General features: G+C 40.6%; 1 protein-coding gene across 8 annotated transcripts in view; it reads right to left on the reverse strand.

Moving 5' to 3' along the window:
* ppfibp1b (PPFIA binding protein 1b) overlaps positions 1–14,032 on the reverse strand; it is a 149,765-nt gene that overhangs the window by 70,135 nt on the left and 65,598 nt on the right. The gene's annotated exons all lie outside the window — the stretch shown is intronic.

Genomic DNA, 14,032 nt, shown 5'->3' on the forward strand with positions numbered 1-14,032 from the left:
TTAAAATGGTGACACAATTGGTTTGCTGCATTGAACCCAGCTGCCCCTGTTTGGTGACACTAGTGTGCCTCCAGCTGTTATAAGACTTGCTTGAAAAAAAATCCTGCACTTACCATAGTCATTCATCCAGGAATGTGCTCTAGTTTACCCAAACTATTGTATGGACACTCCAGGAGAAAAATTGCTCTGTTTTAAGGTAGTTGACTTTTGTAGGAGGCAAAATGAGCTAGATTTGATCACCAAATCATGTCAGCAAATCTGAAAATGCTGTACCTTAACTGGCATTCGCTTAAATTCACTCTAGTTACACAAATCTGGATAATAACTATTGATTGTGGAAACAGGTTTTTAAGCAGGGTCCTTAAATAAACAGCATCATGAGTACAATTCACGCACTATACACTTATAACCTTTTAAACTGAATAATGTCCCTTTACACAACGTAATCAGAATGATCAAGGTGTACAAATATGTAATTATATGATATATATTTAGTGACAGCAGCTTCACTTTTATTACAAGTAAAACATTTAAAAACAAAAAAGTGAAAGCCAGTCACTGACCTGGTTCCTAAGCAGTTAATAACTTCACCCCCGACCTCAACAGTTTACACCAGTTAAAATTATATACATCAATTTCATCCTTCTCTGTAGAATTAATAGATTAAAAAACACATTTTATAAGGGGTTACAGTGTGGGCTTCTCTACCCCACAAGCCAGTGAAAAAGAGGCAATAAAATTTTAAAAGGAGAATTAAATAGTTACTAATGAGGATTATTAAAGGATGTGGAAACAAGAAGAGTGGGTATAGATGACAACAGAACCAGCACAGAACTGAGGGGCTGAATGGCTGCTGTTTTATAACATATTAAAATCCCACAGAGATAATTTGAGCAATTACAGGGTTTGCAGCTAAATATCAGAACACGTTTAGTTCTGAATCCTAGATATTTATGAGCAACACTATATAAGATTTGTTAATTTAAAATACAGAACTGATGGAGAACTGTTTTCACTCTTAAACCTGAACTTCAACTGGAATTCGTAATGGTATTGTATTGTGAAATTATTCTAAAATTCTCCTCCAGCTCCCAAAAGTGTATGCGCTTTGATTTTGTGGGTTAATACATTAATTGTATATGTCAGCTTGACTCAGGTGGTTATATCCTCACTTGGAAGTGAAATAGTTGTGGCTACCAATTTATTGATTTGAGCATAATCTAGGCTGAGGAATATAGCATCTAAGAATGCTGCATTGTCAGAGATATTACCTTTTGGATGAGATTGAGTGTGCATTATTGGGATAAAAGATCCCAGGACACAGGAGCAGGGATCTTTCCCGATGCCCTGGGACATCTTTCTCTCTCAACCACCAAAAGCAGATTAACTAAACATCGCTGCTTGAGAGATCTTGTTGTGATCAAATTGGCCAGTGGATTTATTTACATAACCACATTCAAAGAGGCTCAGGTCAAAAGACACCACCCACCCCCTTCCAGCTAAAATTCCCTTGCTCAGCAGTACTGATGGAGAAGTCTAAACAAAGGAAATTATGAGGGTATGAGGGGCAAATTGGCTATGGTGTACTGGGAAACTACACTGACAGTCGAAGGCAATGGCTAACACGTAAAGAACTAATACATAGTTTACAACAAAAATAAGTTCCTCTAATGCATAAAAACAAAGCAAGGTGTTCCAACCCTGGTTAACAAAAGAAATAGAGGATTGTATTTGGTCAAAGGAAAAGGCATATGAAGTGGCAAAAAAGGTAAGCCTGAGGACTGGGAGCATTTTAGAATTTTGCAAAGGAGGATCAAGAAAATGATTAAGGGAAAATAGAATGACTATACTAGCAAGGAACAAAAACAGACCGTAAAAACTTCTATAGGTATGTAAAAACATCTGTAGGTACGTAAAAAAAGAAAAGATAACCAAAAACTGTGGGTCCATTACAAGCAGGATCATGAGAATTTATAACGGGAATAAGTAAACAGCAGAGAAACTGAACAAATACGGTGATAAAAACAAAAAAACAGCGGATGCTGGAAATCCAAAACAAAATTATCTGGAAAAACTCAGCAGGTCTGGCAGCATCGGCGGAGAAGAAAAGAGTTGACGTTTCGAGTCCTCATGACCCTTCAACAGAACTAGGTGAATCCAAGGAAGGGGTGAAATACTTTTCACCCCTTCCTTGGATTCACCTATTCTGTTGAAGGGTCATGAGGACTCGAAACGTCAACTCTTTTCTTCTCCGCCGATGCTGCCAGACCTGCTGAGTTTTTCCAGGTAATTCTGTTTTTGTTTTGAACAAATACTGTGTCTGTCTTCAGGGGAAGATACAAAAAAATCCCAGAAATAAATGGAATCAAGGGGCTAGTGTAAACAAAGAAATGCAAGATATTATTAGTAAAAAAAGTAGGAACAAATTAATGGGACTTAAAGTAGATAAATCCCTTGGGCCTGACAATCTACATTGCAGAGTGTTGAAAGAGGTGGCTGTAGAGATGGTGGATGCATTGGTAGTCATCTTTCAAAATTCTATAGACTATGGGATGGTTTCGGCGGATTGGATGGTGGCAAATGTAACCCCACTATTTAAGGAAGGGGGAGAGAAAATGGGGAACTACAGACCTGTTAGCCTGACATCAGCTGTCAGGAAAATGCTAGAACCTATTATAAGGGATGTGACAACAGGGCATTTAGAAATAATGGCATGATTGAGCTGAGTCAACATGAATTTATGAAAGGAAAATCATGTCTAACAAATGGGCCGGGAGTTTTTGAGGATGTAACTCTCATAATAGTTAAGGGGGAACTGGTGGATGTGGTATATTTAGATTTTCAGAAAGCTTTTGATAAGGTCCCACACAAGAGGTTGGTAAACAAAATTAAAGCACATGGGGTTGGGGGAATATACTAACATGGATTGAGAACTGGTTAGCAGACAAAAACTGTAGGAATAAATGGGTCATTTTCAGGTTGGGAGCCTGTGACTAGTGAGATACCACACGGATCAAGGTTTGGGCCATTCACAGCTATTCACAATCAAAATCAATGATTTGGATATGGGGATTAAAGGCAAGATTTCCAAGTTTGCAGCTGACAAAACTAGGAAGTGAGAATCCTGAGGAGGATGCAAAGATGCTTCAAAAGGATTTGGAGAGGCTAAGTGAGTGGGCAAAAAATTGGCAGATGGAATACAAATGTGGAGAAATGAGGTTATCCACTTTTGTAAGAAAAACAGAAATGCGAAGTGTTTCTTAAATGGAGAGAGGTTGGGAAGTGTTGAACTTCAAAGGGGCCTGGGTGTCCTTGTTCATGAGTCACTGAAAGCTATCATACAGGTGCATCAAGCAATTAAGGCGGCACATGATACATTGGCCTTTATTACAAGAGGAATTAAGCATAGAAATAAAGTTGTCTAATTGTAATTATATAGAGCCTTCGCAAGACCATAGCTGGAGTATTGTGTACAGTTCTGGTCTCCTTACCCAAGGAAGGATATACTTGCCATAGAGGGAGTCCAATGAAAGTTCACCAACTAATTCCTGGGATGGAGGGATTGTATTATGAGGAAAGATTAGATTGGACCTTTATTCTCTGGAGTTAAAAAGAATGAGAGGTGATCTCTTTCAAATATACAAAATTCTTCAGGACTCAACAGGGTAGATGCACTGACTGGTGGGTGGTCTAGAGCCAGGGACAGTCTCAGAATATGGGGTAGGCCATTTAGCACTGAGATGAGGAAGAATTTCTTCACTCAGTGGGTGAATATTTGGAATTCTCTGCCCGAGAAGGCAGTGGAGGCTCTGTCGTTGAGTATTTTCAAGACTGAGATTGATAAATTTCTACATCTTAAAAACATCGAGGAACATGGGGATAGTGCAGGCAAATGGTAAAGTAGAAGATCAGCCATTATCTCACTGAATGGCGGAGCGGGCTCAAAGGGCTGAGTGGGCTACTGCTCCTATTTCTTATGTTATGATACTAGTTAGTCCATTTAGCCCAAAAAGAAACAGACCATACACCAGAGGTGGATGGCACTTCCTCTCCAAATCCACTATTTGCTGCATCTCAGCAAATACTCAGTGATGTGACAAAAGAAATAACTAAGAACATGACATAAGGAATAGGAACAGGAGGAGACCATTCAGCCCCTCGAGCCTGCCCTGCCATTCAATAAGATCACGGTTAATTATCTTGTGTTTCGCAGATTCCCAACTAACCCCGAGAACCTTCGATTCTCTCACCTAACAAGAATCTATCTACCTCTGCCTTAAAAATATTCAATGACCCCACCTCCACCAGTTTCTGAGGCAAGGAGTTCTAAAGTCGTAAAACTCTCAAAATTTCTCATCTCAGTCCTAAAAGGGTGACCCCTAATTTTGAAACAGTCCCACCACCTACTCACCCCACAAGAGGAAACTAGATCAAGGTGACTTTCTAAAGCAAATTCTCCATCACCTGAGGGTGAATGGATATGCGGCAAATGCTCTACAAACTACTTTAGCCCATCCCAGTCTTTAAACTTACGCCATAAATATTAACTTTTTTTTGGAATATGCATTGCTGGCTACTGTGTTAGACAAAAATGTTGCATTATTATAGATTTAGGGAGGAGTGATGGCTGTATAATAATTAACTGTTGCAATTTCATAAACCTGGCATCATTCCAAATATTGCCAGTAATAGGCAGGTATAAAGTGCAAGTTACAGGGGAACAGCATCTCAAGGCAACTCAGAGGAACAATCTGACAAGTGAACTCCAATGAAAAAGATATGGGTGGGGGGACAAAAAGCTTGGTCAAAGAGATGGGATTTAGGGAGGGTCTTAAAAGGAGAAGAGGGAGGTGCAGATGTTTAGGACAGGAATTCCTGAAATTAGAACAAAAACAGGTGAAGGCACTGTGTCAACAGTTGAGTGGAAGGAGTGACGATGCACAAGAGGTCAGAGTTAGAGGAATGCAGAAACTTAACACAAGCTGCAGAGCCCAGCTCACACTGCATTTGAGAGTGACTGCCTATATGATTGCTGGAAGGAAGGAAGGACGAATCACTGGATGACTCGAAATGCTTTACATAACTGAAGTGCAGCAGTGGAGCCACTTACAGAAGTACAATAAGACCCACAAATGGCATTATGAAGAATGACAAATCTACTCCTGCCAGTCTTGCCTGAGGAAAGAATGGTGGTTGAGAGCCAGAGAGTGAGGTGCAGATTCAATGGGCTAAATGGCCTCCTTCTGTGCTGTACCGATCTTAAACTCCTTGCTTTTCTTTTATTGTGACAAGTTTTAATGTCCACTTAGAGAATTTGCATCACTGACATGTCAGCCAAAATTATGTGACCAAATATCAGAATTGAACTGAACCCAACCTTTTGCCTTGGAGGCAAAAATGCAACCAATACATCCAGCACATTACACTCAATGAGCTAAAGAAAAGATTACATTTCAGAAAAGCTGTGTACAGCTGGGAGAACAATCAGAGCTCAGATTCAGAGATCACACATATCAACAGATGTTTCTATCAACCAGAACCTGGAAACACTGGAGCTACCACAACTGAACCACTCATACTACAGAGTAGCAGGAAACTCTGAGAAGTCAACATCCTCAACTGGAGGAGGAACAGAAGCCTGCTAGCCTTAAAACAGGCTCCTTGACAACAGTTTCTTCATATAGTTCAATCACCAATGGCAGAAAACTGGCTCATGTTTTCTCCTTTTGGTTTTGATGCAGTTCTTGCCGAGGTGCAGGGTGTTAGATTGTTCACTCGTTTGAATGTGTCTCATTCAGCAGATTACAGGCACATGCACTTATCCCAATGCTGAACTAGTACTTTGAGAGACAATATTCCAGTATGAATGTGCCCATGCAGTGATTTGCTCACACTTAGATATCACTTTGCCCTTTGAGCATTACATTTCATTCATATCAGTAAATCACAGGAAAGCAACATACATGCAGATGAGAGTATAACCAATTAAGTGTACTGAAACCAATATGCACATCAGAACATTTAACTGTAATGAAACAAAACTACAGGTAAACATCTTCTCAATTGCTTCCAATTATTCCATTATCATTTTTGAACTGTCTTCATTTTTAAAAAATATTCTTTCAAGGCATGTGGGCACCACTGGCAAGGACAACATTTGTTGCCCATCCCTAACTGCCCTTGAGCTGAGTGGCTTGCTCACCCAGAGAACAAATAAGTCAAACACATTGTGTGGGTCTGGTGTCACATGTAGACCAGAGCAGGTAAGGATGGCAGATTTCCTCCCCTAAAGGACAGTGAACCAGATGGGTTTTTGTGACAATCAATGATAGTTTCATGGTTAATGTAACTAAGACTAGCTTTCAATTTTAGATTTTATTAATGGAATTTAAATTCCACCATCTACCATGGTGGGATTTGAACCGGTTTCCCCAGCGCATTAACCTGGCCTCTGGATTCCGAATACAGTGACATTACCATTATGCCACCATCTCCCCATTTCATATTACTAAATATTACTCTCAGACATTATAACATCCTCTTTACTTGCAGAGATTCATATTCCCCGTGCCCCTTTACTCAATATGTGGTTTCAATTCCACATTTAGCCTTACAAACTCAGCAGAAAGCTGTTTTAACCCATCACTGCATCGGTGACAATAGTCCCTCGGAATCGAGGATGACGCCCGGTCAGGCTTGGTGAGGTTTTTAGATGACTGAGGAGCCCAATTCTGGATCTACATGTTCTTCCACAGCAGGGTCATGTTGTTGCTCAGGGGAGTAGAAATCGCAGCTCCAGGTTGGCTCCCTTCTTCCTCTGCTGCCACCGTTCTGCCTCACTGTCGCTTGATGGGCCAGATGGTGCCATGCCAAGTGATCGGCAGCATTCTCCTCCCAATCAGTGATGTTAATGCCTCCATGCTTTAGGACGATCTTGAGCGAATCCACATCTTTTCCTTTGGCCGCCCTTTGTGCCTTGGCCAATGGAGAGCTGGGGGAAAGAGAACCTGCCGAGGGAGGCGGTTTTCGGGCAGCCGGACGCAATGGCCCGTCCATCGAAGTTGGTTCCACAGGATCAGGGCTTCAGTGCTGGTGGACGCAGTTTTATGGAGGACGCTCGCATTAGTCCAACACTCCTCCCGTTTGATCCCCAGGATTTGACACAAGTACCGCTGATGGAAGCTCTCAAGGATCTTAATATGGTTTCAGTAGACAGTCCCTGTTTCGCTGCAGTAGAGGAGGGTGGTCAATTACAACAGCCTTATAAACCAGAACCTTGCTAGTCCTATCAACTGCACAGAACGTTGAGGCCCTCAGCTAAAGTGGACTCTCATTCTCACACAGGACAATGAGAAACTAAGATCTCAGCCTTTTATATAAACCCCCACATAACACACTATGTACTGGACCAGGGATAATCTTTCAAGTCTGCAGGCACCTCCTGTGCCCTTTAGGGAGAGTGGATAAACTCCACTCTACCCTTGCAATATCTATCCTTTCAGTAATATAACCACTAATTGCATACAAATTAAATAAAGCAGTCAACTATAAAAAGGCATCCACTAACTTGAGAAACACATATAAAGTTTGCCGAAACTACACTATGCACTGAAAAAGATCCTTTACAACATATCATGATCCTCCAAATGGGTGAAATAGTATCACAATGAACTATTCAATAGTGAAAAAAAATCACTGCTCTGAAAAGGCAATTTTATAAAACAATAATAAAAACCAGGATTTAATAACTTTAACTGAATGCAGCTCTGTACTGGTTCAAACAGCAAAGCAAGTAGAATAATCAGCCACACAGCTGAAACAGTAGAATACCAGTCTGTGTTATGTTCCAATTGTCTCTAGTCAGGCTACACTAAGAACTGTCAAGCTCTTATCACGAAGATAGGGAGACATTCAAGCCCTGGAGGCAGTTCAGAAAAAAAAAAGGGGCCCTATGGTAGAAGGCTTAAGTTATGAGGAGAAACCTGACACCTTTGAGGCTGAAAACCACAAGTGAGGAAAGTACATAACAGCGAAACATATACGAACTTAAGAATTAGGAAGAGTAGGCCACTCGGCCCCTTCAAGCCTGCTCCGGCTGACCTGGTTGTGGCAACTCCATATTCCCACCTAGCCCTGATAACCTTTCAGCCCCATGGTAATCAATAATCTTCCTCTGTCTTAAAAATATTCAAAGACTGCTTCCACCTACTTTTGAGGAAGAATTCCAAAGCCTCTCAACCTTCAAAAAATTTCTCATCTGTCTTATTTTTAAACAATGGTCCCTAGTACTAGATTCTCCCACTAGAGGAAACATCCTTTCCATATCCACCCTCTTACGACCCCTCAGGATCTTGTGTTTCAATCAAGTCACTTTTTACTCTTCTATACTCCAGCAGATATAAGCCTAGACCGTTCATCCTTTCCTCATAAGCCAACTTGCCTATTCTAGGTATTAATCTAATAAAAGCAAAATACTATATTTTTCTTCAGATTTCCAGCATCCAAAGTGCTGGAAAAACTCAGCAGGTCCAACAGCATCTGTAGAGAAACAGAATCAGTATGACTCAAATGGTCATATGTACTTGGAACGTTAACAGTTTCTCTCTCCACAGATGCTGTAAGGTCTGAGTTTTTCCAGTATTTTCTGTGTATATTATTAATCTAGTAAACCTTCTCCGAACTGCTTCCAACACATTTACATCCTTCCTTAAATAAGGAGACCAATACTTTACACAGTATGCCAGATGTGGTTTCACCGATGTCCTGTATAACTGAAGCATAACCTCACTTTTGCGTTCAACTCTTCTTGCAATAAATTATAACATTCTATTAGCTTTCCTAATCACTTGCTGTACCTGCATACTAGCCGTGAGATTAATGCACTAGGACACCCAGATCCCTCTGCATCTCAGAGCTCTGCAATCTCTCACCATTTTGATAAATGCCTTTTTATTTTTCCTTCCAAGATGGACAATTTCACACCTTCCCACATTATACTCCATTCGCCAGATCTTTGCCCACTCACTTAACCTACCTATATCCCTATATCGCCTTGTGTCCTCTTCACATTGTTTACTATTCTACCCATCTTTGTTTTATCAGCAAATTTAGCAACCGAACCTTCAGTTCCTTCATCCAAGTCATTTCTATAAACTGTAAAATGTTGAGAACCCAGCACTGATCCGCGTGGCACCCAACTAGTTACATTTTGCCAACCAGAAAAATACTTATTTCATACCTACCCTCTGTTTCCTGCTAGCTAGCCAACCTGCTATCAATGTTACCCCTCCTCCACACACCCCCCACACCATGAACTTTTATTTTTCGCAATAACCTTTCATGTTATGGGGACACGGATTCAGACTAGTGAAAGGCAAATTTAGGACAGTCAAAGTTCTCTCGTAACGAGTGATTAAAACATGGGCAAGATAGTGGAAATGAAAATCCTGCAATCATTCAGAAGCATCCGAATGCTGCAAGATAAGACAGTGGATTATTTCTGGATGAATGAATTAAGATAGGCTAAATAGCTTGCTCATCTGTATTCATCATGGGAACCTGCTAACACTTTATAATCATTAGTGCATCTAGCAATAGATTTCAGTGGACTGCCTAAGGTTTGCTGACTTTTGCTGAAGTGTTCCCTTGGTGTTTGTTCTGTTCAAGAGCAATGCTAGTGAAAACATTCTATAGTTGGGGGGAGGGGGGGGCAGGGGGAGAGAATTATTGAACCAGGTCACAGATGTAATTCAGTCCCTGTTTTTAAGTACACAATCTGCAGACTTAAATGTGTGTACATTTAAGTATACATGCGCGTGTGCACGCATGTCCATGATTAATTAAACTGGTTGGGGCCGGGGGGGGTGGTGGTGTAGAGTTCTTAGAGATAGTTTGTCTGTGAGAGTTGAGAGATAGAAGATGCTAGATACACACATGCATTTGTAATGAGGGGCTATGGTGAAGTTGGATTTACAAGTAAATAGATTGGGTTTGAAATTTGCATTGAGGTAAGGGTGCTGACTTTTCAGCTGTTGTATTTCAAAGGGAAGTTAAGGGGCTTTTACACCTTACAAAAGGTTTCATAAGTAAACGAGGGAAAGTTAAATTTTATTTGACCTGAAAATACAGGCAACGGGAAAATATGAAAACTTTTCCAAAATATAAAAATCTGAGTTCAAAGAGGTGCTTAGGATAATAGAATCCAAGATGAAAGGGGAAAAGAATAAAGGAAAGATGTTGAGTGGAGTTATGGTGGCTGTGTGGGGGAGATGTCCCGAGGCCAGCTCTGTGCTGAGAAAAGGTGTGAACTCTGGAACAGCCATCCACAGCGGGGCCAGAAAAGTCTTCGTCCTCAGGGAGCAGGTTGTTTCCGAACCTGCTTGGATTTCCACAGCAGAGTTAAGAGAGTGAGAAGCCGTGTGGTATAACTTTAAAAAGTGACAGCAGTTTTTGCCTTGGGTAATATGACTGGATTTTTCTGGTTAAAAGTTAAGGGAGCTGTTGCCAAGTCATTTAATTGTGTGTTCTGACCAAGTGGTTTTATTGGGGGGATGTTTTGGAAGGCTGTTTTAACTGTGTAACTTCAATCTTTTAAGTTTTTTTCTTCTTGTTAATAAATCTTATAATTTTAAAATCCTAAAAGTCTTATTGGGATTCTATGCTTCTGGGATCAGTAGTTTTCCCCTCATTTTCAAAATACCAAAAAAAAGGTTATGATCAGCAAGACAAGTTTCTTTCTGGGATTTGGCTTGCTCAGTGAATAATATCAGCTGCAGTCATAACACCCAGAGCCTGCTGAATACAGTATTTGGGATAAATGTGAATGCCATTTTAGCCTTCCAAATGCTACAGTAACTGGGGCAGTGCATAATCAGAATCAAAGTATTCTTACAAACCTTATTTAGTTTAACAGGACAAATAGTGCAGCATAAATGACAGAGGCATGTTCCTTACCTTAACTATTAAAAAATTTGGCACTACTCATGCCTATTGACTACAAGTTATTTACTAAAGTCACGAGTGTTTATGGGTCTCAGTGTAAACCCATTGTGTGTGGATTAAAGTAAAACAGAAGAGAAAATGTGCATTTATATATCACTATCTCCTGCCAATGCAAGACGGTCACTGATACCTGTTTTCACATGCACACTTGTCAGTGCATGTGTAGAATCCAATATCATTGGCAGGAGACAAATCCACCCTCATAAATGGTGACAGCTTCTTTTTGGCAGCCTCCAAACTTTTAATAATCAGTCTTATTTCATTACCCATGTATTCCCAAAATTACTTATACCCCACCAAAAAGCCAATCAGGTGGGCCATCCCTCTGAGCTAATTAAATGGCTGGTCTGAAATTCCACAGTTTCTCAGCCCCACGGCAGGCAGGCACTTGCGGCAGGGCCAGTTCCTTGCCTCTGATGCTTCCTCTCTGCCCAGCCATTTCTCTTGATATTTCACCTTTTAAGAAATTTCTAAAAAGACACAAACGTGATGTGTCATTTTAAAATGGGGCTGGGGATGAGGATGAGCTGATTAAGTTGGTCGTATTTGCCACTTGCTCTTTCCAGCTCAGTCCGAGGGGTTTGGGGTGAGCTGTGGAGGGAAGGGCTTCTTGTTAAACTGTTAACCTGGTGCTATGATATGTGCAATTCCAGGGCCAGTGATGACCACACATGTGCCTTGCTGTTCATTGCCCTCTATAAAGATGGCGGCTGCACGTGCGCGGCATTGACAGCAAACGCAGGCTTGATATAGCTTCTTTTTCAATGCTTCAGGACTTTGCAAGCTGATTCATAGGCAATGAATAGTGCCATCACTGTTACATAGCCCAGTGTGGAGGGAACTGATACAGTCACACAAGCGGTAATTCTTTCATTCAAGGGATCTGTGCATTGCTGGCAAGACCAGCACTTATTGCCCATCTCTAACTGCCCTTGAAAAGATGGTGGTGAGCTGCTTCCTTGAACTGCCTTAAGCATAGCAGTTTATTTTGATCTAATTGAATGGCTTGCTAGCCAATAGGATAGTGAAGAACCAACAACACTGTTGCAAGTCTGCAGTCACATGCGGACCAGGCTGGAAAAGGATTTCCCTCCCTCCAGGACATCAGTGAACCAGATGGGTTTTTACAACAATCTGGTAATTTCACATGAGACTAGCTTAAATACAGATTTGGTTAATTAACTGAAATTAAACACCCCAGCTGGTGTGTTGGGATTTGAACTAGTTGTGTTAATTTTACAGACCTCTGGATTACTAATCCAGTAACATAACCACTATGTCAACTGCACCTTGAAATCACTGACAGCTTAAAATAGTAAAACATTGAGTTTAAATATTTGGTCATAAGTCCAACTAAAACTTCCTATCTAATCACCACTTTATTTTTAAAATGTCAACTTCATTAATAATCTTGTTAACTTCACTTTTTAGAAAAATAAGTCAACTTTAGTATGCACCAAATACATGCAATAAAAAAAAAGCTCCTTCATACTCAAACAGCACTTTCATTCAGCTTGGCCAAATCCATGTCTGTGTATAAATAAGAAGAACCAAATGTTAAGGTTGGCTAGCAATAATACACAATTACCACAGGATGGCACTATCTGATCAGATTCTCAATAGTCCACTGGAAACAAAAGCCAGACACACAATCCTACCCCCACACCCCCCCCAACCCATACCATTCACCCACACACACGCCAGTCACCACCACCCTCCTCCCCAAACACATCCCATTTAAGGATTTGAGCACACAATCTAGTACTGAGGCGAGTGCTGCATTGCTGAAATGCTGTCTTACATAAATGTTAAACTGTCTGCCCAGTGAATGGCACGAGCTGAAGTTCTCCCTGTGTGCTAGCAACTTAAGACTAACTGGTTATTTATCTTATTGCTGGTAGTGGGACCTTGCTGCAGGCAAATTGACTTCACTTTCAAAGCCACCCCTTTGGAGATGTCCTACAGTGACTGGAACAGAGGGAACATAACATTTAAAATTAACAAGATCAGATGTCAGGAGAGCCTTCTTAAAAAGAAAACAATGCACAGGTATCAGAATTGTGACTAAAGCTAAAACCAGCCAATTTCCAAAAGTAGATTAAATAAATGGTTGAAAGTAAGAGAAAGAGAAATGAGATCAGGTTGAGCACAGTGGATTAGGACTACTCCTCATGGAGTATAACCACCAACACAATGGTCTGCTTAAGGGCCAGTTTCTGTGTTGGCATTTTGTACAATCCAATGAAGATGTGAAAGGTGGCATGCAAATGAAAACTTCTTTCCTTGTGTGCTTCCTCTGATCAGTGAGGAAAGAAAATATTTCACAGAATGAACAGCAGTGGGGAGAAAGGGCAGCAAACAATAAAGCAAGGGTGAGAGAGATTAGAATGTATAAAGTTGAATGACTGGAAAATCCCCAAGACCATTCATACTGCAGTGTCACACTACAACCCAGTCAGAGTAGCTGACTCCTGTTGGTAAAATTAGCTTCAAAAAATAAACTCACTGTTAACCTTACTTCTAGCACTGACATTCAAGGACCCACCTATGATTTACACCCTCCTGGTAAAGGTCACCCGAGATGGAGTTTGTGTTTATTTTTTTAAGTTACTTCCCATTTTTGAAAATGGTGTTTACAGTTGCAACCGGAAGTCAAATTATCTTACTTTGCAGTCACTGCAGGAGCTGTTTACACTTCTAAATGAGTTAAGATAATATAGTAAAAGCCTAGAAAATAACAGAAACAGCAACTGCCATGTTCAGACACCCATTCTGCAAGATCTTCACTGAGGAATCCAGAATAGGGCTGTACTTTATCTTCCTTTGTTTTAGTAGGTTCAAAATTTAGAAGATCAAACATTATTGAAGTTTTAAAGAGAGGAGACAGTGGAAATTAGCTGAAGGTCCGTTGTTAAGCCAGTGGGGGGGAGAGGGCAAAGTTGAAGTTAAGATCAAGGAGTAACCCATCCAAATGGTTTTAAATGCAAAATAATAAGTTAATGCAGTAATTCCTTGGCTGCTGGAAGGGTGA

Source organism: Carcharodon carcharias, chromosome 21 (genome assembly GCF_017639515.1).
Source record: "Carcharodon carcharias isolate sCarCar2 chromosome 21, sCarCar2.pri, whole genome shotgun sequence".
NCBI classification, from domain to species: domain Eukaryota; kingdom Metazoa; phylum Chordata; class Chondrichthyes; order Lamniformes; family Lamnidae; genus Carcharodon; species Carcharodon carcharias.